The 26683-nt window shown below is 41.4% G+C and overlaps 1 long non-coding RNA gene across 1 annotated transcript in view; it reads right to left on the reverse strand.

The window, feature by feature from the left end:
• Nucleotides 1–25090, reverse strand: part of LOC143689650 (uncharacterized) — a 48796-nt gene extending 23706 nt beyond the window's left edge. The window contains exon 1 of the long non-coding RNA XR_013178867.1: nt 25051–25090. This is a non-coding gene — a long non-coding RNA (uncharacterized LOC143689650). The remainder of the gene's footprint in view (nt 1–25050) is intronic.
• Nucleotides 25091–26683: the final 1593 nt, after the last annotated feature.

Genomic DNA, 26683 nt, shown 5'->3' on the forward strand with positions numbered 1-26683 from the left:
ACTGTGATGAGGCAGAGATGACGTTATGGATCCCTGGAAGCCATTACTGAAACCCTACAGACTTGAGAGGAAGCAGGCCCTGGCAACACCTTGATTTTAGACTTCTGGTCTCCAAAACTGTGAAGCAATAAACTCTCTTGTTAAAACCAAATAGTCTGTGCTATTTGTTTCAGCAGCCCTGGTAGACTAGGACATAAGCCTTTGCTATTTGGGAACTAATGGCACCTAGAGGAGAGAGATTCTTCTATTTACAAAGTATCTCAGGAACACAATGGTTCCTCAAGTCAAATTATACCCAGAATGTGTATACACACATACACACACACACACATGCCATCTCTTTTAAAATTTTAAAAGGAAATATGTACTCAATTTGCTTCATTACTCATTTTCTGTTACGTTTGTTTGCCTGGTGCCAGGTGCCGCCTCTATTTGAATGCCATAAGTGCAGAAGGAAAGTTTCAGTTATCTGTTCTCATAAAAATGCCCTGCACATTTTGCTGGGATCCCTGCAGAAATTTTCAAACTCCGGCTCCTTCAGTACTATCCTTTAAGGAGGACCCTATGTTCAGTTTGGGCAGGAAACGGTGCTAAATTCCCTGTTTTCTACATTGTTTGGATTTGCAGCTTAAGTTTCTTTTGAAGCTAAAGAGAAAAGGAAGGCAAAGTCCTTTGATGACCCCTACATGAGACCTAGCTGGCCTCCAGCCTGCCAAGCCCACTCAGCTTGTGCCATGCCATCCGGTACAGGGAAGGCCACCAGACCCTGGTGTGGCATTATCAGTTGAGCAGCTGTGGGCCCTGGCAGGTCAGCTCGAGCTTGGTGGTAGCCTTCCACCAAGGCTAAATAGCTTTTGATTAGGATGAGTGGCCCAGCAGATGGATCAGATGTAAGCCAAGCTGCATGGGGTCTGTAGCAGCCATTTTTATCACTGTCATATTTAGGGAGACTTCAGCACTCAGGCGATTTCTTAATTTCTCTGGCCCCTGGCCTGTGAATAACAATCACATTTTGTGAGCACTTGACACTTTCATCTTGATAGTCTCAGTGTCTCCAGGCCTAGGCCCCCTTTCTTCTCCCTGGAATTAGAGGTCGATGCAGCAGTTCTGGGAGGGATTCTGCATGGATTAGTATCCAAGAAACACTTGAAGCTGACTTTCATACCCTGTGCTTTTTATGATTCCAGAACTTAGAGTCTTTGGATCTGAGTGGGAATTTCAAAGGAGAGGCAACTAGTCAAACCTTAAGTTGGGTAACAGGGAAATGGATAGCAGACAAATGGATAAGAAGCTGGTGGAGCCTGGGGCTTCCCTTCGTGTGAAGTCGTAGTCACTAGGGAAGCCACTTGTGACCACCGTATCAATGAGTGCTGACATTTTTCCAGCAGAGCTCCATTATTGTGATTTAAGCTTGTTCTTTTACTGGTGGGCACATGCTCCTGGGTAGGGGAGCCAGAGCATTTCATCAACCATTGCTGGATGCCTCAGCTTCTTTCTCAGCAATTCTGCAACCACTTGGAAATGGAGCAGAGATTTTCCCACAAAGTCATTCCAAGAGGGTCTAAGACTGATAAGAATTATAGCTCACCTATATTTGAAATAACAGGTATCCCACAGGGTGTAGATATTAGCCTGTCTCCTTCATTTTACCAAATGAAATTAAAACTAGCTTGAACTGTATGGAAGTAAAATGATAAACCTAAAATTACATTTTTGCATTCTTGGATACAAGCAGGGTGGGGGAGGGAACCAAGGTTAAGATGGGTTTGATGTGGTAAAATCTTGAAACAGAACAAACTTTGTTGATAAAACAAAATTTATCAAGAATCCAATGTGTAGGTTTAAGCGTTGCCATATCACAATAAGATAGGAAAGTTGAAGTTAAGCAGTGCTTATATTTGCTGGTCATTAAAAGTTTAATGGACAATCTGAGCCAAGGGAAGCAGCTTTGCTTTTTTAGGTTTAAATTTATACATGTAATAATTACAGTAGATATAGTCAATTAAGACAGTTCTTCTTAAATGTTGATTAAGGAAGGACATGAAATCCCCTGGGAGGGAGCTGACCTCTACTTGATTGATTGCTTATTTGTTTGTTTGTTTGTTTTTAATTATCGGCCAAGGTTGGAACCTAAAATCTCCAGCCTGAGTAAACCTTGAAGCTTATTTAAATGTAGCTGTTAAGGGAAATTTTATTTGTTAACTTACACTTATAAATTCTGTCATAGGAAATTGAATTTTTTCACTAGTAACTACTAGTTTCTCACTAGTAACTTTTGTCCAGGATTTTATGGTCCTATATAATATGAGCTGGTCGATTCTCTCACTAGTCAGAAAAATATTTTAAGCTCTGAATCCAGAGTTTCATCCTTGCTTACTGGATAAGTAAAATAAGATCCCGTTCATCAAAAATTCATTTCAAAACCACAGCCACAAAAGCCAATTCTTCCACAGCTCCCACCCCAGAAGAGGCAGGAATCTAGTCCTTTAGGGACTCTGCCTTACCCTGGATTGCCAGAGATTCCCAGAGCACCTACACCATCTCAAACAGGGCTGCACAAGCCTTTTTCTTAGGCCCATATGGAAAGTACTTTACTTCCAGGAAGTGTTCTGCCCTAGAACCCAAGTCTGTGGTACCACGTTTATGCCTGTGATTGAGCAGATGTTGGGAACTAGAAAACACTCCCTTTTGAGTCAGAGACAATGGCTCACTGAACTCACTGAGATGAATACGCGTTGATGGGTCATTTGTCTATCTGTATCCTACTGAGACTGATCATGATACCTAAATAAGTAGGAAACCAAGACTATGTAATGAATATTGGACACTCCCATTAATCACCCAATATATAATATGCTTAGGGCGAATGTGTGCTAGGTTTTTGGGGTGAATATAGCCTCATCAATTGTTCATATGTGTGTGGGAGAGGGAGCGCAGTGAGGGAAGATTCCTTCCAGGATCAAATTGTCTTCAGGACTCAATATCATTTATGCAACACATGCACACTCTGAATTCTTGAATAATATCCATCAGTCTTACTAAATCCACAAATGGCTATAAATGGAATCTGGATTCTCTTGAGAGAGCCTGTTCAGCAAGCCAAACCTCTCAAAACACTTCCTGCTTTACCTTGAGCCACTCGAATGGAGAAATATGTATTTTACAAATATTGCTCTGTAGTTTCTGGTTTATCCACTTTTGCTAAGGTTTCGTGTCCAGGTCGATGTCCCCAACCAGCCCCAAGCAACTTCTGTCAGCATTTTTTGGGTCTTATGCTGTACCACTAGGGTTGAGGCCATCTCATCATACTAAATGTTTCCTTACTTGAAGGAATGTCCTACACTCCTTCCTTTTACTGAATGTTATTGATTAATTGATTGGTTGATTCATCCAGTCAGTCCTTTGTTAATCAATAATGAAATAATGCCTTCTAGCCATTCTTCTGGACTCTTCATTAGTCCAGAGTTAGTCAACATATACTTATTGAGCCCTAGGGATAAAATGGTGAGAAAAATAAACCTGGAACCTGGATCCAGGTGACTGACCTCTAGTGGCCACTTTAGCTGGTTATAAAGCTTTCCTGCTCATCTCCGGATTTCTGGAGACCAATGATTCAGTAGGACATGTGTGAGATTCTGAGCATTGTGCCTAAGTAGGGGGCTGGAGGTGACCCTTCTGGCGAGTCAGGTTTAATCCCTGAGTCTTATGACAGTTTCAGGATAGCCATGAACTTTTCAAGAGGCTTCCTTCAAAACTTAGGATTGATATTTATTGTAATTCAGGTTTCCGCTGTCCCTACCAGACTGAGGGAGAAAACCATGTCCTCTGGATCTCACTAACAGTGGCTTCCTGTCCACAGCTCCCTTGGGAGTCCAGCCATCTCACTCAGGGATACTTAGGTTTCTCCCACCTACTTCCTGACTGCCCCCAGTGGTCCCCACCATTTCTTTTGCTGGATGGATAATGGGCTGTGTTGATGCCTTTGATATGGTGTGAGATGGAACCTCTGAATATTCTGACATTAACTTTGGTCTAGGTTTCTTGTTTTGTATGACTTTGGGTTACCAAGAGCATTCACTCTTATATTCTTCTTTCCTCTGAGCTCAGGTTCCCATCTACTGCAACCAACCGCCATCCCTTCAGAACCTGGCACAACTCCTCTGGGGGAGAAAGAGAACTAAGAAGCAGTATAAGCAATACCAACTGGTGTGTAGTTACCAATACCACTATCTGCCCGGGCAGTGTAGGCTCTTTAATTTGAAGAAAGAGCTTCAGATGCGGAAATATGTCTCAATGCAATGCAGGTAATTTGAGGGAGGGTGAACCCAATCTATTACCCACAAGTTTAAACTTTCCAAAATTCTGTGTGGGAGCTGCTGTTATAAATCCTGTTGTCTGTTAATGGGATTTGAGCCTAAAACGCCCACATGCTGCTTTTAAATTTTCCTCCATCTGTTCATTTCTGCCAAGCTTATTTACTTATCTAGGACAAGAGGAGTGGCCTGCCAGTGTCTTCAGCTGAACAGTCAGTTGTAGAATGTGGAGAAAACTGATGAGCAATTTTGGGGCTTTATTGATATATGACTCTGATGCCTACTTCTCTGTCTTCAGGTGAAAAGGCTCCAGTAGAAGTGGGATAGGAGCGGCAATTAGCAACAGTTCCCATCGGTTGACTATGTCAATACTCAAGTTGGGGAGTCCCATAGATTGACTCATGTGGTGTCAGCCCAGGCCACAGGGAAGTCTCAGATCGCAATGCTGTGCAGACTGCAGTGATAGGGGAGGGTTTCCCATAGGCTTCAGAAAATAAGATCTAACAGACGCTTAAGAGACTCAGTTCTGAGTTAACCTAACTTAAAGCTAGCTGAGGAAAGAATTTATTCCTTAATTCATCTTTGGAAAATGTCTCCATGTATGCTGTTTTTCTTTGTTATTTGGCTTGTATAATGTTTCCCTCATCTCCTCTTTTGGTTATGGGTCATCTATACCTAGAAGCTGCTTCTTTCAGAACCACTTTCCTTCCATTTCATGCCAGGTGAGGTGTTGGTCTTGAGTCGCACCCTCAGGGTCTCTGATGTGTGCCATGAGCTGTTGTGGACAAATGAGGCCAAGGCTTTCAGGGCCCTAACCCTGTCTCTCTGCCAGTCCACTGTAAACTACAGATGCAAATTTCTTTCCAGAAGAAATTGGAATACTGAATTTTGCAGTTAATTTTTAAAGATAAAAACCTTCTTGAATATTTATTTTTTGAGCCAGGTATTTACTGAGTGCCAAATATGAACCAGACAGGAGGAAGATATCTGGCAGTGGAGGCTCCAGTAGACAGTGGAGGGAACTCTCTCCTCCGTTCCTTCAGGTAACTCCAGCAGGTGATGTGGAGGAGATGACCATGTGACAGTAAATTAGCTTTAGGATCTACCAAGAAAAGATCTGAGATCCATTTTTTGGAAATGCATCAGGTCTTGATGAACATTTTTCCTGGACTCGGTGAAGAGTGAAAAGTCTTTGGATAGGCCCAAGGATTTTTGTTTCTAGCAAAGTCCTAGGCGATGCTGCTTGTGATGGCTCTGCAGATAACCTCCATGTTCTCTCTCCTCATTTTTCTCTGTTGACTCTGTGCCTCCCATACATTGCTTACTTCTCACCTGGACGTTTATTTTCACCCACATTTCTTATCACTGTTTCTCTCTTCTGTAGCTCTACCTGGCTCCACCTCCATCTCAACTCATACTTTGGCCATTTCTGAAATGAGTGCAACAAAGAAAAGATTATCTTTCTGTGTTCCCTATAACATAGATATTAAACCTGGGCTCTTAGTGGAACAAGTAGTGCTACCAGATATCTAAACCAGACAGCCTTTCTTCTTGTATCTTTCAATGTCTCTACTGAGCTTATTTCAGACTATAGTTTTTTCATTGCTGGAATCCTCTTATTTCCGGGAGTGAGGGATTTGCTATTTCTGTGGGTGTGTATGTGTGCAGGTATGTGTGTGTGTGTGTCAGTGTCTGTGTATTTATTTGTGCCTGTGTGGGTTGGTGTATTTATGCATGTGCATGAGGGTGAATATGTGTATGTATGTGTCTGGGTGGATGCATGTTTGTGAGTGTGTATGTATGTGTGAGTGCATATGTGTGTATGTATATTTGTGTGCATGTCTCTGCGTATATGTGGGTGCATATGTCTGTACATAGTTGTATGTCTATATATATATGTATATGTGTAGGTATGAGTATATGTGTGTTCCTGTGCACGTGTATATCTGTGGGTGTATATGTGTTTGCCTCTGTGTATGTGTATGAGTGTATGAGCACGTCTGTGTGTGTATATGTGTGTGTGTGTATGTGTATGAGCATGTGTGTATGTGCGCATGTTCATGTGTGTGGTGGTTGGGGGTCATCTCTGACAAGGTGACATTTGAGCATAGAGGTGAAGCCCTGTGGACATCCTGAGGCAGCAGGCTCTGGCAGAGGGACAGGACCTGCACATGGCCTGAAGTGAGGGCAACTTGGCCTTTCCAGGAATAGTCAGACAGCTCATGTGGCAAAGGTGGAGGAATGGAAAAGGGGAAGGTAAGAGGGAAGGTCAGAGAGGGGACCGGGCCGGAGGGTGGAGGACCCTATAAACCACTGTGAAGGGTAAGGGGAAAATCCGCAGAAGGGTAAGGTTTGTGGTCTCATAGTAAGACCAGGAGAAAAGAGTAAGTATAACAGTAAGAGAAAACCTGCAGCAAAGAGTATAAAAGAAAATCACCTAAATCTTACCATCTTAACAGAGCCGATGTGTTTGTGATTCTTCCCATGCTGTATTCTTAGCCATTTGTATTTTACTAACAGTAATAGTTAACGCTGTTGAGCAGGTGATGTATGGCAGGCACTCTGAAAAAGTGTCTTATGTGCATTATCCCCGATTTAATCCTCTTGACACCATTTGTGGTAGGAAAAAACAAATACTTTGGAATAAAGATGAGAAAAGGATAGACAGTTAGGTAACACAACTAGAGACCAGGATTGCTTGACTCCATTAATGTGTTGTTACCTACTCTGCTACATGGCTTCATGTCCATTGCCTATATTCTGTGTCTATATAACCCAGAGAGCTCTAAGTTGTCCAGGTTTTGGAGCCATCCTTGCCTTTCTATTGTACCAAGGGGCATTCTCCCCTCCAGGCTGCTCCAGTAGACTTTCGGGGCTCATCTTCTCTGCCCAGAGACCACAGGGATAAGAGTGACTTACAGAGTGAAGTTTATTAACCAGCTACAAGGAGAACCATGGCGTGCCTTGTCATGCAAAGCAAGAGACACAGTTAATAAAAGATTTTCAGGGAAAAGGTGCAATTTAGCTAAAATTCCCATGAGTGGTATTTTGATGGACTGAAAGCAAATCAGGGTTATATATAAAGGAATTATACCAGCCTGGGCCAGAGAGCAGACAAAGGGACCTGTTTCCTTGGCAACTATGAGGTTAAATAAATTAGAATGTTGATCCCCAAACCCCTTATCTGAAGCACTGCACCTGGTTTGGAAATCAAACCTTTTCTCTGTATTAGAGACCTCAGATGCTCCAGGCAGGACTGGGATGCTCTGTTCTCACTGATGGGATTTCCTACAGAAAAATTCCTGAAAGCTTAAAATATTTGCAAATAAGGTTTCTGAACATTATGTCCTTTTGTTCATTGACTAAAGCAGTTTATTTTACAGGTTCGCAGACTTAAGCTTGGCTTTACTGCTTCTAGAAACTGTTCCCTGGCTGCTGTTTTCCTTGCCAACCCACCTAACCACTGCATGCCTGTGTCTGTCCATTCCCAGGAGTGTTGCTAAACTCTGGCTGTTGTATAGCAGAACTTCTTTGAATGTTCAGGGTCATGGTGTGGGATTTTGATGCAGTGAAAACAGCAGTATCAGATTGTAATATTTATATGCCTGCTCCCACAATCATTTCCCTATGTCCAGAAGTGGCTTGTTGGTTGAGTATGTCCAAAAGTGGCTTGTTGGGTGAGTCTGTGTGCCGTCCTTTTTCTCATGCCCCTCTCACCTCATCCAGATTCTTCTCCCGTCTCTCCCCCTTTCCCCTGTTTTGGGCTTTTTGCTGTTCCTTGCCACAAAATATTCTCGAATATGCCCTGTGTTCTTGAGCAGTTCAACTCATTCTTTCCTTTCTCCTTCCCAGTCATGATCTGCGGACCAGGCAACCCTCACCTCCTGCGTGTATAGAGGCTCACCCAGGTTGGACTGGCAGGTAGGGGCCTGGCTGGGTGAGTGAGTAGTAAGGAGGCAAGAGGAGGAGCACAACATGCACAGTGAACCCTGATGTAAACTGTGAGATGAAGTTAACCGTACAATTATAATTATATTGTTTCATCACTTGTAACAAATTTACTGTTCTAATGTAAAGATGGTAATACTAGGGAAAACTGTGTGTGTGAGAAGAGTATATGGGGATGCTGTACTTGTTTTTCTGGAAACCTACAACTGCTCTGATTAAAAAAAAGAAGAAAGGAAAGGAGGAGCTGAAGGCTCTCTAAGTTATGTGTATCCTCTCTGAGACTGGCTATGTCCTTATTTATAGGTCATCAGGCTGCAAAAGGCAGCATATCATGTTTTTATTTAAATATAGATAGATGCTTTTTGTAGAGTCATCATAGCTTTAAATTAAAAAGGTTCTGTGATTTGGAACTGAGGATCCCAGCATGAGTGTCTGGTGTCCCTCCCTGGGAGGAGGACATAGGAGATGCAAATAGAAAAGAGGTGGCTGAGGCAATGAGGCTATCCTGGGTGAGGCACTGGAACCATAGCACACACTGTAAGTAACTGAAGTACTCAACCTGGGCCATGCAGTCTGTACCATCTGTTCTAGTTTGCTTGCTGTTGGAGTGTGATATACCAGAAATGGAAAAGCTTTTAAATAGGGGAATTTATTACATTTTAAATTTACAGTTCTAAGCACATGATAATGTCCAAAGTAAAGCAAGTCTCTAGAAATGTCCAATGTAAGGCATCCAGGGGAAAATATCTTGGTTCCAGAAGGCCCATGACATTCAGGGTTTCTCTCTCAACTGGAAATACAAGTGGCAAGCATGGCCATGTCTTCTAGCTTTCTCTCAGGCTTCTTATTTCATGAAGCATCCCCAGTGGCATTTTCCTTCTTTATCTCCAAAGGTCTGCAGCTGCATTTCTCGTGTCTCTCCCATGTCTCTCTTGTGACTCTCTACTTCCGGCCACTCTCTCCAAAATGTTTACTCTTTTAAAGGATTCCAGTAAACTAATATCCACAATTGAGTGTGTCACAGCTCCATAGAGATAATCTAATCAAAAGATTCCAACCTGCATTATTGAATAAGGATTAAAAGAAATGGTTGATCCCACAAGATTGGATCAGAAAAGCCGGATTAAAACATGGCTTTTCTGGGGTGCATAATACTTTCAAACCTGGATACCATCTAAAGAAGGAAACAGATACTGACCTCACCTCACTGGACATTCATTTATGGAAAACATTTTTACTGAGGGCTTACTTTGTTTCAGGTGCTAAACCAGAGTTTTGTGTAGAAAGAAGAGTAAAATAAAATGGAGACTTGTCCCGAAGGAGCCTGACCTAATGGGAAAGACAGTCAGGAAAATAAGCAATGTAAGTAAAATACACAATGAAGGCAATGTATAAATTGCTTCAGTAACATCATGTCCAAGAACAACTAGACATCAAAGAAGGGACCTAAATTACTCTGGACTGAAAATTTGGTGTAACTAAGAGAAGCTTAAGAAATAAGATGAAGTTCAGACAGAATCTTTAAGTATGCAGAGAAGGAGATGGGAGTGCACAGGGCATACGGAGATACTTAAGTACAGGTAAGGGGGTAAGCCTGGGGTGGGGGATGCATTTAGGAAAAGGGTGGAAAATGAGGCAGAAGATTAGTAGGAGCAGAGCAGGAGAGAATGGATGTGCAGACCAAGAAGGCTGCCTCATCTGGGGTCTTTAGGACCCTCTGAGCCTCCCCTTTTATATCCATCAGGCATCACACAGTGTTAAATTGAACTGTAGGGAAAGGGTCATCGCTGGGTGGTGATTTTGACCTCATATCACTCATCACTTCCTTGGCAAAGCAGACAGCCCCTTGGCACTAAGCTCCTCCTAGCTGCCTGGGACCCTGGCATGTGTTTGATGATGTATATTTCATGACTGCTCAAAGCAGCATGAGAATAGATACTCAGGATCAAACTAGCCTATTTATCTTCATACCATGAATAGAAAACATCATATAATTAGGTACTGGAATAATTGCCCACCATACAGAGGGAGGGTGAAGAACAAAGAAGAACATGGCATTTTGACCTTCCTTTACTAAGATCACTGATTCAGTAAAAAAACAATTGTGGCAACCCTACAATGTGCCAGATGCTGTGCCAGGACTTGGAACATGGTGATAGACATGGCAGACAAGATTCCAGCTGAGCAAAAGCTGACACGGTGCAGGAGGAGTGTGAATAGAGTAAAAAGAATGAATTGACAGGGCAGCATGGTAGAACATGGCTGGGAAAGGCTGAGGCCAGTGGGTGGTCAGGGCACTCTTTTCCAAAGAGGTGACATGGAGTGATACCAGAAGGACATGCTTTCACCAGCTGTAAAGAATCAGCAGGCAAGATGCACAGGCCAAGGTTGCAGGGAGTCCAGGGGGTCTTGTGGTGAGGAAGGGCTCTCTATGGGAGAGGCCAGAGAGGAGTACTCAGGCCAGCAGGCCTTTGGACCAGGTTGGTGGATGCTACATTGATTTTAAAAGCAACTGGAAGCTTTGAAGGGTTTGAGCTGAAGAGAGCCCTGGTTCACACCATGAATATCTCCCTGGGTGGGGGGCAAATGACAGCATAGTGAGGGGTGGAATTTAGTTCTTCCTCCAGAATAGCTAGTAAATAGCCAGGAACTGTATGGAACAGCTGCTGGGGGTACATCGGTGACTGGACACATGTTGTGCACCAATTTGAAATGGGTGAGATGACTGAGATCAGTGAGGCTAGTACCCCTTCCTTACAGGCACAGCAGGCTGGTTCCCTGAGAGGAAAGGAAACAGACTTTATTAGTAGCAAGGAAGTTAGCTCAACTGAGCTCCAGTTGCAGAATTAATCAACAAATTCTGTATTCTGTTTACATCAAAAGCTGTAAACAGGTTCCAAGCACAGATAAGCCTGAAGTAAGCACTAAAGGAACCAGGAGTTTTCATGCTGGCAGAGAAGGAGTGAAGCTGACAGAAACAAACAAACAGACAGAGGCTTTTTTAATTAAACAGCACAAAATACTGGAAAAGGACTGGACCCAAGAAAAGGGGCACACAGAGCCATGTACAAACTCCAACTCTTGATTGACAAACCTAGGGCACTGGGGTCCAGCTCTGAAAATGCTTTTTTAAAACTTCTTAATAACTTATTAGCTAGAACCACAAGCACTCTCAGGTTTCAGCACTGCCCCAGGCAAAGGCAGAATTAAGGCATGCCTGAGAGACAAAGTAAATAGTCAGGTGAATGGGGACACTCCTTTAAAGGGTGCATCTTCCCCAAGATAAAGGGGACAGGTCTCAATGTAAATGGTGGCCCTCCTTCAGGGAATTTGGGTCCCAGCAGCTGGAAAACAGAAGCAGCCTAAACCTGACTTCTACCTCAGCCTCTGTCTCTGCCATGCCTCTGGAAGAAAATCTGCTGAAATTAAAGGCACCACATCACTTAGCAATAGTGGGAAGCTGCAGGTAGACAAGTGTCACATCTGGGCAGGATAAGAAAGGCACAGGGTCTAGAGGCTTCATAAGGAAGTCTGATAACCTGCTGAGTCTCACCCTCAGGGAAATTTGATACTGGGTACTCTCTTCCTGAGAAGTGAGCCTCTCTGGTCTGGGCAAATCTGACTGGGGTCAATCATATCTGAAGAAACCTTCCTAAAAAAAAAATGGTTTCATACAGGCAGGGCAAGAACCAGAAAAACAAGAGCTGAAAAATTTTGATCAGTTAAACAGAACCTATGCTGGAGGTCTAGAATAAATTGATCAGAAAGCCAAAGAACAGATAAAGAAGAAAGCCACCGAAAAAGAAAAGCTTAGGTAAGAGAGTGAAAACAACCTCCAGAATAAACTGATTAAGGAAATCAAATGCTTGAATGCCACTAAAAAAATAACGAGTCATACTAAGAAAATCAAAGATATGGCCCAAAGGAACAAACCAGCAATTCAAATGAGATACTGGAATTGAAATAATTAATTCAGGAAGTTCAAAAAGACATGCAAGGGGTGGGGGTGCAAGGGTAGTTTAACAGTAAAATTCTCATCTGCCATACAGGAGACCCAGGTTCAATAACAGACCCATGCACTTCCAAAACAAACAAACAAACAAAGAGAAAACAAACAAACTAAAATTCAACAAATGGTCCTGCAATAATAGTATACTCACATGGAAAAAGAATAAAGTGTGACCCCCACCATATGGCAAAAAAAAAAAACATGCAAAATCACATTAAAAATCAAATCAGCAAGTTGAGGAAAGATACAGCAAAAGAGATGAAGGAAATAAAGAAGAGATTGGATAAACATAAGGAAGAAATTGAAAGTTTGATAAAACAAATCACAGGACCTATGGGAATGAGGGATACAATAGAAGAGATGAAAAAATGGAGACCTACAACAGCAGATTTGAAGAGGCAGAAGAAAGGATTAGTGGACTAGAGGTCACACCATCTGAAATCCTACACACAAAGAAAAGATAGGGAAAAGAAGAAAAAAATATGAGCAGGGTCTCAGGGAATTGAATGACAACACAAAGCACACAAATATATGTGTTATGAGTATTCCAGAAGGAGAAGAAAAGGGAAAAGGAGCAGAAAGCCTATGGAGGAAATAATCACTGAAAATTTCCCATCTCTTATGAAAGACATAAAATTACAGGTACAAGAAATGCAGCATACCCCAAACAGAATAGATCCAAATAGACGTACTCCAAGACATTTGCTAATCAGATTGCCAAATGCCAAAGGCAAAGAGAGAGTTTTGAAAGCAGCAAGAGAAAAAAATCCATCACATATAAGGGAAGCTCAATAAGACTATGTGTGGATTTCTCAGTAGAAACCATGGAGGCAAGAAGGCAGTGAAAGAGAAAAACTGCCAGCCAAAAATTCCACATCCAGCAAGACTGTCCTTCAAAAATGACGGGGAGATTAAAATATTTTCAGACAAACAGTCACTGAGAGAACTTGTGACTAAGAGACTGGCTCTGCAAGAAATATTAAAGGGAGAACTGCAGACAGATAGGAAAAGACAGAAGAGAGAGGTCTGGAGAAGAGCATAGAAATGAAGATCATCAGTAAAGGTAAATAGAGAAAAAAATGGCATATGAAATTCAAAAGACAAAATGATAAAAGAAAGTACTGCCTTTACAGTAATAACATAAAACTTTAATGTATTAAACTCCCCAATCAAAAGACATAGACTGGCAGAATGGATTAAAAAACAGGACTCATCTATATGCTGTCTACAGGAGACTCATTTTAGACCCAAGGACAAAAGCAGATTGAAAGTGAAAGATTGGAAAAATATATTTCATGCAAACAACAACCAGAAAAGAGCAGGGTTAGCTATACTAATATCTGACAAATTAGACTTCAAATGTAAAACAATTAAAAGAGACAAAGAAGAAGACTATGTACTAATAAAATGAACAATTCAACAGGAAGACATAACAATCATAGATATTTATGCATTGAGCCAGAATGCCCCAAAATACATGAGGCAAACACTGATAACATTGAAGGGAGAAGTAGACACCTCTACAGTAATAGTTAGAGACTTCAATTCCCTGCTCTTATCAATGGGTAGAACATATAGACAGAGGGTCAATAAGGAAACAGAAATTTTGAATAATATGATAAATGAACTTGACTTAACATACATCTCCAGAACATTACACCCCAAAACAGCAGGTTACACTTTTTTCTCAGGTGCTCCTGGATCATTCTCAAGGATAGGCCATATGCTGGGACACAAAGCAAGTATCAGTACAGTTCTAAAAGTTTGAAATTATACAAAGCACTTTCTTGGATCATAATGGAATGAAATTGGGAATCAATAACAGGCAGAGAGCCAGAAAATTCACAAATATATGGAGGCTAAACACCACACTCATAAATAACCTGTGGGTCAAGGAAAAAAATTACGAGAGAAATCAGTAATTATCTCAAGGCAAATTAAAATGAGAATGCAATATATCAAAACTTATAGGATGCAGCAAAGTTGGTGCTGAGAGGGAAATTCATTTCTCTAAATGCTTATATTAAAAAAATGAAAGTACAAAAATTGAGGAATTAATTGTTCACCTGGAAGAACTAGAAAGAAACAGAAAACTAATGCCAAATCAAACAGAAAGAGAAGAAATAATGAAGATTAGAGCAGAAATAAATGAAATTGAGCATATGAACAATAGAGAAAATCAACAAAATCAGAGTGTCTCTGAGAAAATCAATAAAATTGATGGAACCTTAGCTAAGCTGACAAAAAGAGAGATGATGCAAATAAATAATATCATAAATGGAAGAGGAGACATAGCCACTGATCCCACAGAAATAAAGGTGGTAATGAAAGGATGGTATGAACAACCATATGCTAATAAACTAGACAATGTAGATGAAGTGGACAGCTTCTTAGAAAAGCTTGAACAACCAACATTGACTGAGAAGATATAGATGACCTCAACAACTCAATCACAAGTAAAGAGATTGAATCAGTCATCAAGAAGCTTCCCTCCCAAAAAAAAAGAACAGGACCAGGTGGCTTCACATGTGAATTCTACCAAGCATTCAAGAAAGAATTAGCACCAATCCTGCTCAAACTCTTCAAAAATATTGAAGAGAAGGGAAAGCTACATAATTCATTCTATGAAGCCAACATCACCCTAATAGTGAATTCTACCAAGCATTCAAGAAAGAATTAGCACCAATCCTGCTCAAACTCTTCAAAAATATTGAAGAGAAGGGAAAGCTACATAATTCATTCTATGAGGCCAACATCACCCTAATACCAAAGCCAGACAAAGATATTACAAGAAAAGAAAGTTATAGACCAATCTCTTTAGTGAATATAGGTGTAAAAATCCTCAACAAAATACTTGCAAATTGAATCCAGCAGCACATTAAAAGAATTATTGACCTTGACAAAGTGGGATTTATTCTAAGTATGCAAGACTGGTTCAACACAATCAATTAATGTAATATATCATATCCATAAGTCAAAGCAGATAAACTGCATGATCATCTTGATTGATGCAGAAAAGGCATTTGACAAAAATTCAACATCCTTTCTTAATGAATACACTTCAAAGGATATGAATAGAAGGGAACTTCCTCAACATGATAAAGGGAATATATGAAAAACCCACAGCTAACATCATCCTCAATGGGAAAAGCCTGAAAGCTTTCTTTGTAAGATCATGAATAAGGCAAGGATGGCCACTGTCACAATTGTTATTCAACATTGTGCTGGACACTCTAACCAGAGCAATTAGGCAAGAAAAAGAAATGAAAGGTATCCAAATTAGAAAGGAAGCAGTAAAACTCTCACTGCGTACAGATGGCATGATACTATCTGTTAAAAGTCCCCAAAAATCTACAGCAAAGCTAATAGAACTATTAAATGAGTACAGCAAAATGGCAGGGTACAAGATTAACACCCAAATATCAGTACAGTTTGTATGTACTAGTAATAAATAATATGAGGAGGAAATAAAGAGAAAATTCCATTTACAATAGCAATCAAAAGAATAAAATACTTATGAATATATTTAACTAAGAACACAAAAAACCTAAACACGAAAAACTCAAAGAAATTTCAGAAAGAAATCATGGAAGAACTAAATAAATTAAAGGGCATACTGTGTTCATGAATTGAAAGACTTAATATAGTCACATTTTATAAATTGATTTATAGATTCAATGAAATACCAATTAAAATCCCAACAACTACCTTGCACATATAGAAAAAACAGTAACCAAATTTATCTGGAAAGGGAAGGTGCTAAAAATATCTTGAGAAAGAAAAATGAAGTGGAAGCTCTCACCTTACTTGATTTTAAAGCATATTATGGAGCTAGAGTGGTCAAAACAGCATGGTACTGGCATAAAGACAGATATACTGCCCAATGGACTCGAATTCAGTGTTCATAGACCCTCTCATCTATGGACAATTGATCTTTGATAAGACAGTCAAGCTAACCCAACTGGGACAGAGCAGTCTCTTCAATAAATGGTGTTTAGAGAACTGGATATTCATAAGCAAAAGAATAAAAGAGGATACATATCTCATACCTTATATAAAAATTAACTCAATATGGATCAAGGACCTAAACAATAGAGCTAAGGCCATAAAACTTTCAGAAGAAAATGTAGGAAAATGACTTTTAAATCTTGTGATAGGAGATAGTTTCCTAGACCTTGCACCCAGAGCAGGAGCAATGAAAAAAAATAGATAAATGGGATTTCCTCAAAATTAAACACTGTGTGCATTAAAGAACTTTGTCAGGAAAGTAAAAAGGCAGCTTATGCAAGAGAGCATATTTGGAAACCACGTATCAGATAAGTGTTTAATATCCAGAATTTATAAAGAGATTCAACAACAAAAAGACAAACAACCCAATTAAAAAATGGATGAAAGACATGAATACTTTTCAGAAGAGGAAATACAAATGGCTAAAAGGCATAAGAAAAGATGCTCAACTTCATTGGCTGTTAGGGAAATGCAAATCAAAACCACAATGAGATATCATTTTACACCTACTAGAATGGCCATTATCAGACAAAAACAAAACAAAAAACAGAAAATGACAAGTGCCAGAGAGGATGTGGAGAAAGAGGCACACTTATTCACTGTTGGTGGGAATATAAAACAGTGTAACCACTTTGGTAAGTAGTTTTGCAGTTCCCAGTAAGCTAAGTACAGAATTGCCATATGATCCAGCAAAGACACAAACAGATATTTGCACACTGATGTTCATAGCAGCATTTTTTTTTTATGATTGTCAAGCGATAGAAACAACCTAAATGTCCATTAATGAACAAGAGGTTAAACAAGCTGTGGTATAGATATACGATGGAATATTATGCAGCTGTAAGACAGAATAAAGTCATAAGCATGTAACAACATGGATGAACCTTAGGGACATTACATTGAGTGAAATTAGCCACAAACAAAAGGACAGATACTAGATAGTCTTACTAATATGAACTAACATTAATGGAGTCAACTTTGAGAATTAAAGTTAAGAACACAAGTTATCAGGGGATGGAAAGAGGGTAGAGATTGGGCATTTGTTGCTGAAGGAATACAGACTGTGCATCAAGACTGATTGTAAAAATTCAGAAATGGATAGTGAAATACTATCTGATGGAAGCACAATAATATAAGTACATTGAATGAAACTGAATGTTTAGGTCTTTGATCCATATTGAGTTAATTTTTATATAGGGTATGAGGTATGTATCCTCTTTTATTCTTTTGCTTATGAATATCCAGTTCTCTAAACACCATTTATTGAAGAGACTGCTCTGTCCCAGTTGGGTTAGCTTGACTGTCTTATCAAAGATCAATTGTCCATAGATGAGAGGGTCTATGAACACTGAATTCGAGTCCATTGGGCAGTATATCTGTCTTTATGCCAGTACCATGCTGTTTTGACCACTCTAGCTCCATAATATGCTTTAAAATCAAGTAAGGTGAGAGCTTCCACTTCATTTTTCTTTCTCAAGATATTTTTAGCACCTTCCCTTTCCAGATAAATTTGGTTACTGTTTTTTCTATATGTGCAAGGTAGTTGTTGGGATTTTAATTGGTATTTCATTGAATCTATAAATCAATTTATAAAATGTAACTATATTAAGTCTTTCAATTCATGAACACAGTATGCCCTTTAATTTATGTAGGTCTTTCATGATTTCTTTCATGGGGGAGAAGAGTTGGGGACACGTATGACACCGGAAAGTAAGAGAGAGGATAATGACTGAGATGGTACAACTTAGGAATGCCTAGAGTTGTCAATGATGATAATTAAATGTACAAATATAAGAATATTTTTGCATGAGAGAGAACAAATGAATGTCAACATTGCAAGGTGTTGAAAATGGGAATGGTATACAGGAGAAAATACAATCAAAGCAAGCTAGGTTCTATAGTCAACAGTAACATTGTAATATGCTTCTACTGACTATAGCAAAGGCATTATAACAAAACTAAATGTCAAGAAGTAGGGGATGGAAAGGAGGTGTATGGGATTCTTTGTGGAACTGTTTAAAAATGAAGAGAAAGAAAAAAGTTCTGGAAAAAATGTGGAGGAACAGATGTACTTATTCACTGTCGGTAGGGAAGCTGAGAGGTGCAGCCACTCCAGAGGGAGTGGTTCCACAGCTGGCTAGTGATGGGGTTGCCATATGATCCTGCAATCCCATTGTTAGATATATACTTGGAGAATCTGAGAGTGGGAACACGAATGGACATTCGCACACTGGTGTTATGCACACTGGTGTTTATGGTGGAAGTGTTCATGATTTGCAATGCATGGAGGTGGCCTAAGTGTACAGTGACTGAGGAATGGAAGGGGGAACTGTGATATATATATACAATGGACTCCTGAGTAGGCTGCAAGAAAGAATGAAGTTGTGTGGCATGCAACTAGGTGAATGAACCTTGAGGACAGTATGTTAAATAAAATGTCAGAAACAAAAAGACAAGTACTGTCCTGCCTCACTCATAGGAACTAGCTATAATATATAAACTCAGAGAATTGAAGTTGAGTGCATGGGTTATCAGGTTGGGGCCTATTGTAAAGGGTCCTAGACTGTAAACTTTTATAGCATTCCTATCTATTCTAGAGTTGTAATTTTTATTTCTAAATTCTGAGATACTGAGCTATTTGTGTATAACCTGTAACTTTGGGTATTTATGTGACATCTGAGACTCAAAGTTAGAGCTCTTGAAACTATGAAAGTCAGCATTACTCTGTAAAGCAACTGTTAAAAAAATTGAAAGAGTGATCAGACTTCGATTAGAGATATGAATGAAACTCATCTAGATAGGACTAAAGCAAATCATAATACAGGGTAAAGGATGATATGGTCTGTAATTTAAAACTTCAACTTCTGTGTAAGACCAAAGGAAGAGATGTTTATTTGGTGCAAAATTTATTTTCTGGTAGTGCATTATCTAATTTAACTTGTGTGTTCAGTTTATTTGAACAGCATAATTACATGAACTCTTGAATAGGGCATGAGATCTTGCTGGTTTGTAGAGATTAGTGTGATGCCCTGATACATCCCAGAGTAATTTGGGTAGAGACTAAAAAAGTATTTTCAAAGTCCCCTTGGGGGACTGGGGAGAAAAGAGGAAATATTAAACTTCCCCATCTGGGGAATTCCTGATATTCTTGCAAGCATTGAGGACAACCAATTCAATAGGTTGAAACCTCGATCTTGGAGCTCACCCCTATGAAACATATTCTGGCAAAGGAGAAGCCAAGCCTGCTGATAATAACGCTGAGAGTCCCCCCAGAGAAGCTCTTTTGTTGCTCAGACGTGGCCTCTCTCTCTAAGCCAACTCGTTAGGTGAACTCACTGCCCTTCCCCCCTACATGGGACATGACTCCCAGGGATATGAATCTCCTTGTCAATGTGGGACATGACTCCCAGGGATGAGTTGGAACCTGGCATCATGAGATTGAGAAAGCCTTCTTGACCAAAATGGGGAAGAGAGAAATGGAACAAAATGAAGTTTCAGTGGCTGAGAGATTTCCAACAGAGTTGAGAAGTTATCCTGGAGGTTATTCTTATGCATTATATAGCTACCCTTTTTTAGTTTATGATGTATTGGAGTGGCTAGAGGGAAATACCTGAAACTATTGAACCGTATTCCAGTAGCCTTGATTCTTGAAGATGATCACATAACCGTATAGCTTTTACAAGGTGATCATGTGATTGTGAAAACCTTGTGGCTGATGCATTCTTTATCCAGGGTATGGACAGATGAGTTAAAAAATAAGGGCAAAAAAAGTAAATAGTCAGGAGATTGAAATACTTGTGGTCAATGAGAGGGAGGGATAAGGGGTAAGGATGCATGAATTTTTTTTTCTTTTTCTGTAGTGAGGCAAATATAAAAATGATTATGGTGATGAGTGCACAGCTATGTGATGGTATTGTGGGACATTGATTGCATACTTTGGTTGGATTGTATGTGCATGAAGACATCTCATAAATACATTAAAATATATGTCTCCCTGGCTCCTGAGTGGAGAATGGACTGGAGGAGGGTCAGAGTAGTAGCAGGGAGTCTGGTCAGGAGGCCCAGGCTATTGATCAAATGCACCTTGTGGTGGCTTGCATTGGGACAATACTCAAGAATAGTGAGTCCAGGAATGTTCTTGAGGGAGAGTTGACAGGTGGGGCAATTTGGGTGTAGGGTGGCACCATTTACTAAGATGGCACATCCTGGTAAGGCACGGACAGTCCATGTGCTACCATGGTTCATGCACTGTGTCTGAGGTCCCATGGATGTGCAGGTGGAGGGGGCACTGCTGGTATGAACCGACTACCTGGAAGCCAGATAGGGGCTGCATGTGTGGGCCTTGTCAGCTGTACAGGCACCTTCTCTGTGTACGATGGACTGATGCCACCTCACATCTAGAAGGTGGCACTGGAGGAGGGTCCTGTGAGGGATTAGGAGCTAGCGAGGCAGCAGGAAGCCAACTGCATGCAGCATATGACAAGGCACAAGAGGAGAGCGCTCCAGGAAGGAGGCATCTTGAATGTCACTGAACACGAAGTGAAGGGCAACAAAGACTGATGACTGGATTTAGCATTAGGAGGTGCTTGGGGGTGTGGACTGGGTATGCAGGGTCTTAGGCAGGATATGACTCATCTAAGAATGCAGGGAATGGCAGAATCTAGAACTCTAATTATTTTTCAAATTAACCTTGGCACCACAGTTTCCCTGGGCCACTTATTGGATTAATGTAAATAGGTAAGCGGCAATTATTGTGGTAAGAACTATGGAGAGCTGGTTCCCTGTATTGTCATGGAACAGTCAGATCTTTGCTTTCATTAAACAAGCTTCCAAAGGAAGAGTGAAATCTGACTTCATAGTAGGCTCTTTGAGAACCACTACCATGTATTCTTCCAAATATCAGATTAGACCTGATAGTCCAATTGAGTCAAGCCATGGAAGGCAAGTTGGATGCTCTGGTGCTCTGGACACCAGGGAACTTTAACTGGAATTCCTGTGGAGCCCATAGTTTCTTTCCAGGTGCCTACATTGCCTGGAAAGGTAGGCTATTTTGGTGTTGATAAGGCACTGCGTTCTTGAAAAGGCATCATGATGAAGGTATCTGGATAATACTCACTACCAGACAAGGACGCGGAAGCTCAGAGAGGGGTGCAACCAATGCATGATGGATGACATCAGGGTCAGACCTGAAGACATGGACCCTCATCTCGTTCTGTACTCCTTCTTCTCTGCCCTGCCAGGGACTCAGGGTCCTTTGCAGAATTCCATGTCCCAGCATCATTTTAGGTCTCAACAGTTGTGCTGACAAGGACTGTCACCTGCTGGTTTGTCTTTTCTTTCCTGTAGCAGCTTGCACTGAAGAGAAAATGTACTTAGGACTAGGGAGATATTTTATTGTTTGATGGCCTGCCTCTGTCTAGAAATATCATGGAGGGATCAGCATCTAAAAGCATGCACAAGACCCCTTGAGGGACTGGGAAAAAAATGTAGAAATATTAAGCTTCTCCACCTGGGAAATTCCTGATATTCTCACAAGCATTGGGGACTGCCAATTTAATAGGCTGAACCTTCAACCTTGAGGTTTACCTTTATGAACTTTTTTCCTGCAAAGAAGCTAAGATTACTTGCAATTATACCTTAGAGTCACATGCAGAGAACGACTTTTGTTGCTCAGATGTGGCCTTTCTCTTTAAACCAACTCTGCAGGTAAGTTCACTGCCCTTTCCCCTTCATGGGAAAGACTTCTTGACCAAAAGAGGGAAGAGAAATAAAGCAAAATAAAGTTTCAGTGGCTGAGAGACTTCAAATAGAGTCTAGAGGTCATTCTAGAGGTTTCACATTTTATAGATATTCTTTTTCAGTTTTTGGTGTTTGGAGTAGCTAGAGAGAAATTCCTGAATCACTGAACTATAAGCCAGTAGCCTTGATTGTTGAAGAGGAGTGTATGATTATAGAGCTTTTACAGTGGGACTGTGTGATTATGAAAATCTTGTGACTGACACTTCCTTTATCCAGTGTATGGGCAAATGAGCAAGAAAATAAAAACAAAAAATAAATAAATAAGAGGTGGGAATGAGTGTTTGGGATGTTTTGGGTGTTCTTTTTTACTTTAACTTTTATTCTTATTTTTGTTGTTTTTATAGTAATGAAATTGTTCAAAAACCGATGGTAATGATAAATGCACAACTATTTGATGATATTATGAACCATTTATGTATATTTTGAATGATTATGTGATATGTGAATTTATCTCAATGAAATTGCATTAAAAAGCATGCAAAATAGAAGAGACAAGTAAATAAATTAGAAAAAGCATACTAGTATATATATCAACCAGTAAAGAAATTAAATATTTTGAAAATGACTGTTGTTTGAGCCTGATGTTCCAAATAGCTATGTATGATGGTTAGGTTCATGTGTCCACTTGTCCAGGTGATGGTGTCCAGTTGTCTTGTCAAGTGAGCACTGGCCCAAGAGGACATTTCATGGCTGGTTGATAAACCAGAAGGTTGGTTTAATAAATCACCAGTCAGTTTATTGCACCTGTGGCTGATTACATCTATGATCAATTAAGGGGAGTGTCTTCTACAATGAGAGAATCCCATCAGCTGGATTTAATCTAAACAGTTGAAGAGTTTTAAGGGAGAAGAGAGAACTTTCACTTTTTCAACCAGCCAGCCCCTCCTGGAGAGGTCATTGAAGACTTTCATTGGAGCTGTCAGCTTGCAGCCTGCATATGGAATTTGTACTCGTGCATCCTCAGAGTTGCATGAGAGACTTTTATAAAATCCTATATTTACTGATATTTCTTAGTTGGTTCTGTTTCTCCAGAGAAACCTGACTAATACACTATGGAAAGCTGACTTTGGTGGTGGAGAAACCCCATGGTCCATGCTCCAAGCTCATGCACCAACCCACTCCTGAGTTGCCGGCTGGTGATGCTTCTCTAGCATATTGGTCTAAAGGGATTTGAGGGGCCTGGAGGAGCAGGGGACCCTGACATCCATAACTGCTACCTCTCAGATGAGCCCACTTCACACTGTGTTGCCCACCAGGGAGATCTGAGTGAGCCCTTTCTCTTTTTTTTTTTTCACATCGGCAGGCACCGGGAATCGAACCCAGGTCCTCTGGCATGGCAGGCAAGCGTTCTTGCCTGCTGAGCCACCATGGCCCACCCTAGTGAGCCCTTTCTCAATATCACTCCCACACTGGCCTGGTGCAGGCGGAGGTGGACCTTGGGGCTGGGCTTTCTGGACACGAGGTCTGCCTGGAGGTTCACCCTCACTGCGGCATGAGAGGCCCACACCAGAGCCTTGAGCATTCCTCATCTTGTTTAAAATGCAGACAGACAGCTACTTGTTTCCCAGAGTGTTGGCAGGGAGGGGGCCATTATGGCAGCTCATGGAGGCTGTGAGGGGTACCACGTTCTCTCACTCTAGTGTCCATCCTTCAGCAAACATGGGCCGAATGCTTCCTGCACACCAGCACCAGGTTGGGTGAAGGGCTTTAGTGGAGGACACAAGCCACCTAAATCCTCACCAGCTTGTATTCTAGTGGAGGGGAAGTAAGAAGAAATAAGGAAAATAGATGTATGCAAGAATGAAACAGAGGGGTACAGAATGCCTGCAAGGAGATGAGTCAGAGGTCAGGGGAGACCAAACAGGGATGGGGAGAACTGTGGTAATGGGGGGAGGTAGACCCAGAGGGAGGGACAAGGAGTGTGTGAGGTGTGAGGTAGGACTGCAGGGATGATGGGGGAGCAGCAGGGAGGCCAGTGTGCTGGGGTGGCTGGACCCAGGGGAGTAGCTGAGGCTGGGTCCTGGGGAAGCCAGGGCAGGCTTTTGAGCGAGGACTGACATGGCCAGGCTTAAATACAAAGTGTCCTGTTGGCCACTGTATTTCTGTAAGCAATGAGGGAAGCTGGGGTCCATGGGCACAGTTCAGGTGGAATCAACAGTAGAGATGCTGAAAAGAGGCAATGCCCAGGAGAGGATTCAGGGGCCCAGAAGACAAGCACTTTGTCTGAGCCCCAAATCCCTCTGCCTCCTTAGGCATGCCTGGCTCTAGAATCCTCTGGAAGACATTTGTGGGCCATTGCTCACCCCAACTCAGCCAGTCTGTCACCCAGAACCCAGGCCCCTGAGTCTCATCCAACAAAGGCTCACTGGGGACAGAGCTGGAGGCTGCAACTCTCGAGCCTTTTTCTGTCCTTGGCGTGTGTCCTCTCTGTGACCTTGGACACGTGCTGAGAATGACCTTGTGGGATGTAGGATGCTAGGTGTCTGGTGCAGACAAGCCTCCAAGGTGGAAAAGGGTTCAATTGACTACAGGCCCCTTGAAATTCGCTTTTGTGGTGGTGGAAACCCTGGGCAGAAATGTCCATTTTGTAAATGCCGAAAAAAGAGTGGGTACAAACGCATTCTTTATGATTGTTCTCACCTGTGGCCCACCCTGCCTTCTGCAGGTGTGACAGAACATTCTAGTGACAGTGAGAGAATTTTTCCTGACTGTCTTCACGGTCTCTTTCCTAAGAAGAGAGGCTCTCCAAAATGCTCGGAAAAGGGTCTTCTTCAAGCAGTGCTTTTGTAAGTTTGAAAACGCCAGGTCACAGTGGTTCCCAAATTACTAGAGCCTTTACCCCTTCATGCAGAAATCCCATGTTTGAAATTCATTTTACAGGATTACTTCTCTGTATGAGAAATGAGCCCTGCACATGACTGCTCACCTATTGGTAGTAACAGAGAAATGGTTGGTTATAAATCAGACACTCACACACATTGGAATATGATGCTGTCACCACAGGAAATCAGGATGACCTCTGCTGACTGGTATGGAATGATTGCTCAGATGTACTGTTCCATGGGAAAAAACAACAAGGAGAATGAGCCAATTTTTGCATTGGAGCAAAATAAAAGCGTATTTATACTTGCTTGCATGTGTGTAAAACACTGGAAGGTAAAAGAGCGATGAATAAAAACAGGTCCTTTGAGGGATGAGAAGAATGGAGTGGATGAAGTACAACTATTCCCCAGGGCATTTGTTTTGATGGGTTTGGATTCTAATGTCAAGTTAATGTATTATCTCCTGGTTTTAGTTTGTTAATGCTGCCGGATATGCAATATACCTTTATTTTATAAAGGGAATTTATTAAGTTACAGGTTGATGGTTTTAAGGCTATGAAAATGTCCAAACTAAGGCATCCAGGAAAAGATACCTTGACTCAAGAAAGGTTGATTTGGAAAGGCACATGTCTGGTATCTGCTAGCCCCTTGGCTTCTGGTTTCAAGCAGCTTCCCTAGGAACATTTTTCTTTCTGCACCTACACTTGTGTCTGTGTGTCAGCTCTAAAGCTTTTTCCAAAATGGTTCCCTCTTAAAGAACTCCAGTGAGCAACCTCACCTTGAATGTGTGAAGACACATCTTGTGGAAACCACTTCATCAAAGGGCCTCACCCACAATTTGGTGGGTCATATACATGGAAACAACTTAATAAAAAAGATCCCACTCAACAAAATTGAATCAGGATTAAAGAATATGGCTTTTCTGGGGTATACAACAGTTTCAAACCAGTATACCTTTCAAAGTTCTTAAAGGAGAGTGTGATGGATGGAATGGTGTCCTCCACAAAGACCAGATCATGTCCTAACCCTTGGTCCTGCAGGTGTTAACCTGTTTGTGAATAGGGTGTGTGAAGATGCTATTAATTAAAAGGAAGCCCAACTGAAACAGCAGCACCTTAACGCCATATGCTGGAGCCATTATAAGCAGAGAAAATTTGAAGGAAGGGTCAGGAGGAGACAGATAGGGAGAAAGATGGCATGGGAAAGAACCAGAGATTTCAATATCAATGAATGAAATTCATTCATTCTGCACAGCCAGCCACCATTAGAACACTATAAGCCTCAGAGGTAGCAAGGCCCTGCAGACTCCTTGATTTGGACTTCCAGCCCCCAAAACCGTAAGTCAATAAACCCCTGTGGGTTAAGTCACAGAGTCTTTGTGGTAGCTATTATAACAGCTCTGGCAGAGATGTACCTCATACCTGCCCCTTGATCTGCCTCTTGGTGTCTGATGACACTGCATGCAGGTGTACAGCTTCAGTGAATGTGTAGTCTCTGAATACCCACGTGGACTGGGCAGGGTCTGAGGGGTCAGAGAGGGAGAGAGGAGAACTCAGGACTGGCTCTGGAGGCAGAGAAGAAAACAGCTGGTGACAACACCTTGCACCAGGGGCCACGGAGTTGCTCGGAGGAGAGGCAGCTGGCTGGGGAGAGGGACGGAGAGAGTCATCCCAGCTCCCCAAGGACAGCAGTATCTACATGACTTGTAGGTGAAGGAGGTGGGGAGGCCAGGGAGGTGCAGAGGCCAGGCAACAAGAGGAGGGCCAGAAGGGGAGGGGGGGAGC

Source organism: Tamandua tetradactyla, chromosome 7, assembly GCF_023851605.1.
Source record: "Tamandua tetradactyla isolate mTamTet1 chromosome 7, mTamTet1.pri, whole genome shotgun sequence".
Classification (NCBI taxonomy): domain Eukaryota; kingdom Metazoa; phylum Chordata; class Mammalia; order Pilosa; family Myrmecophagidae; genus Tamandua; species Tamandua tetradactyla.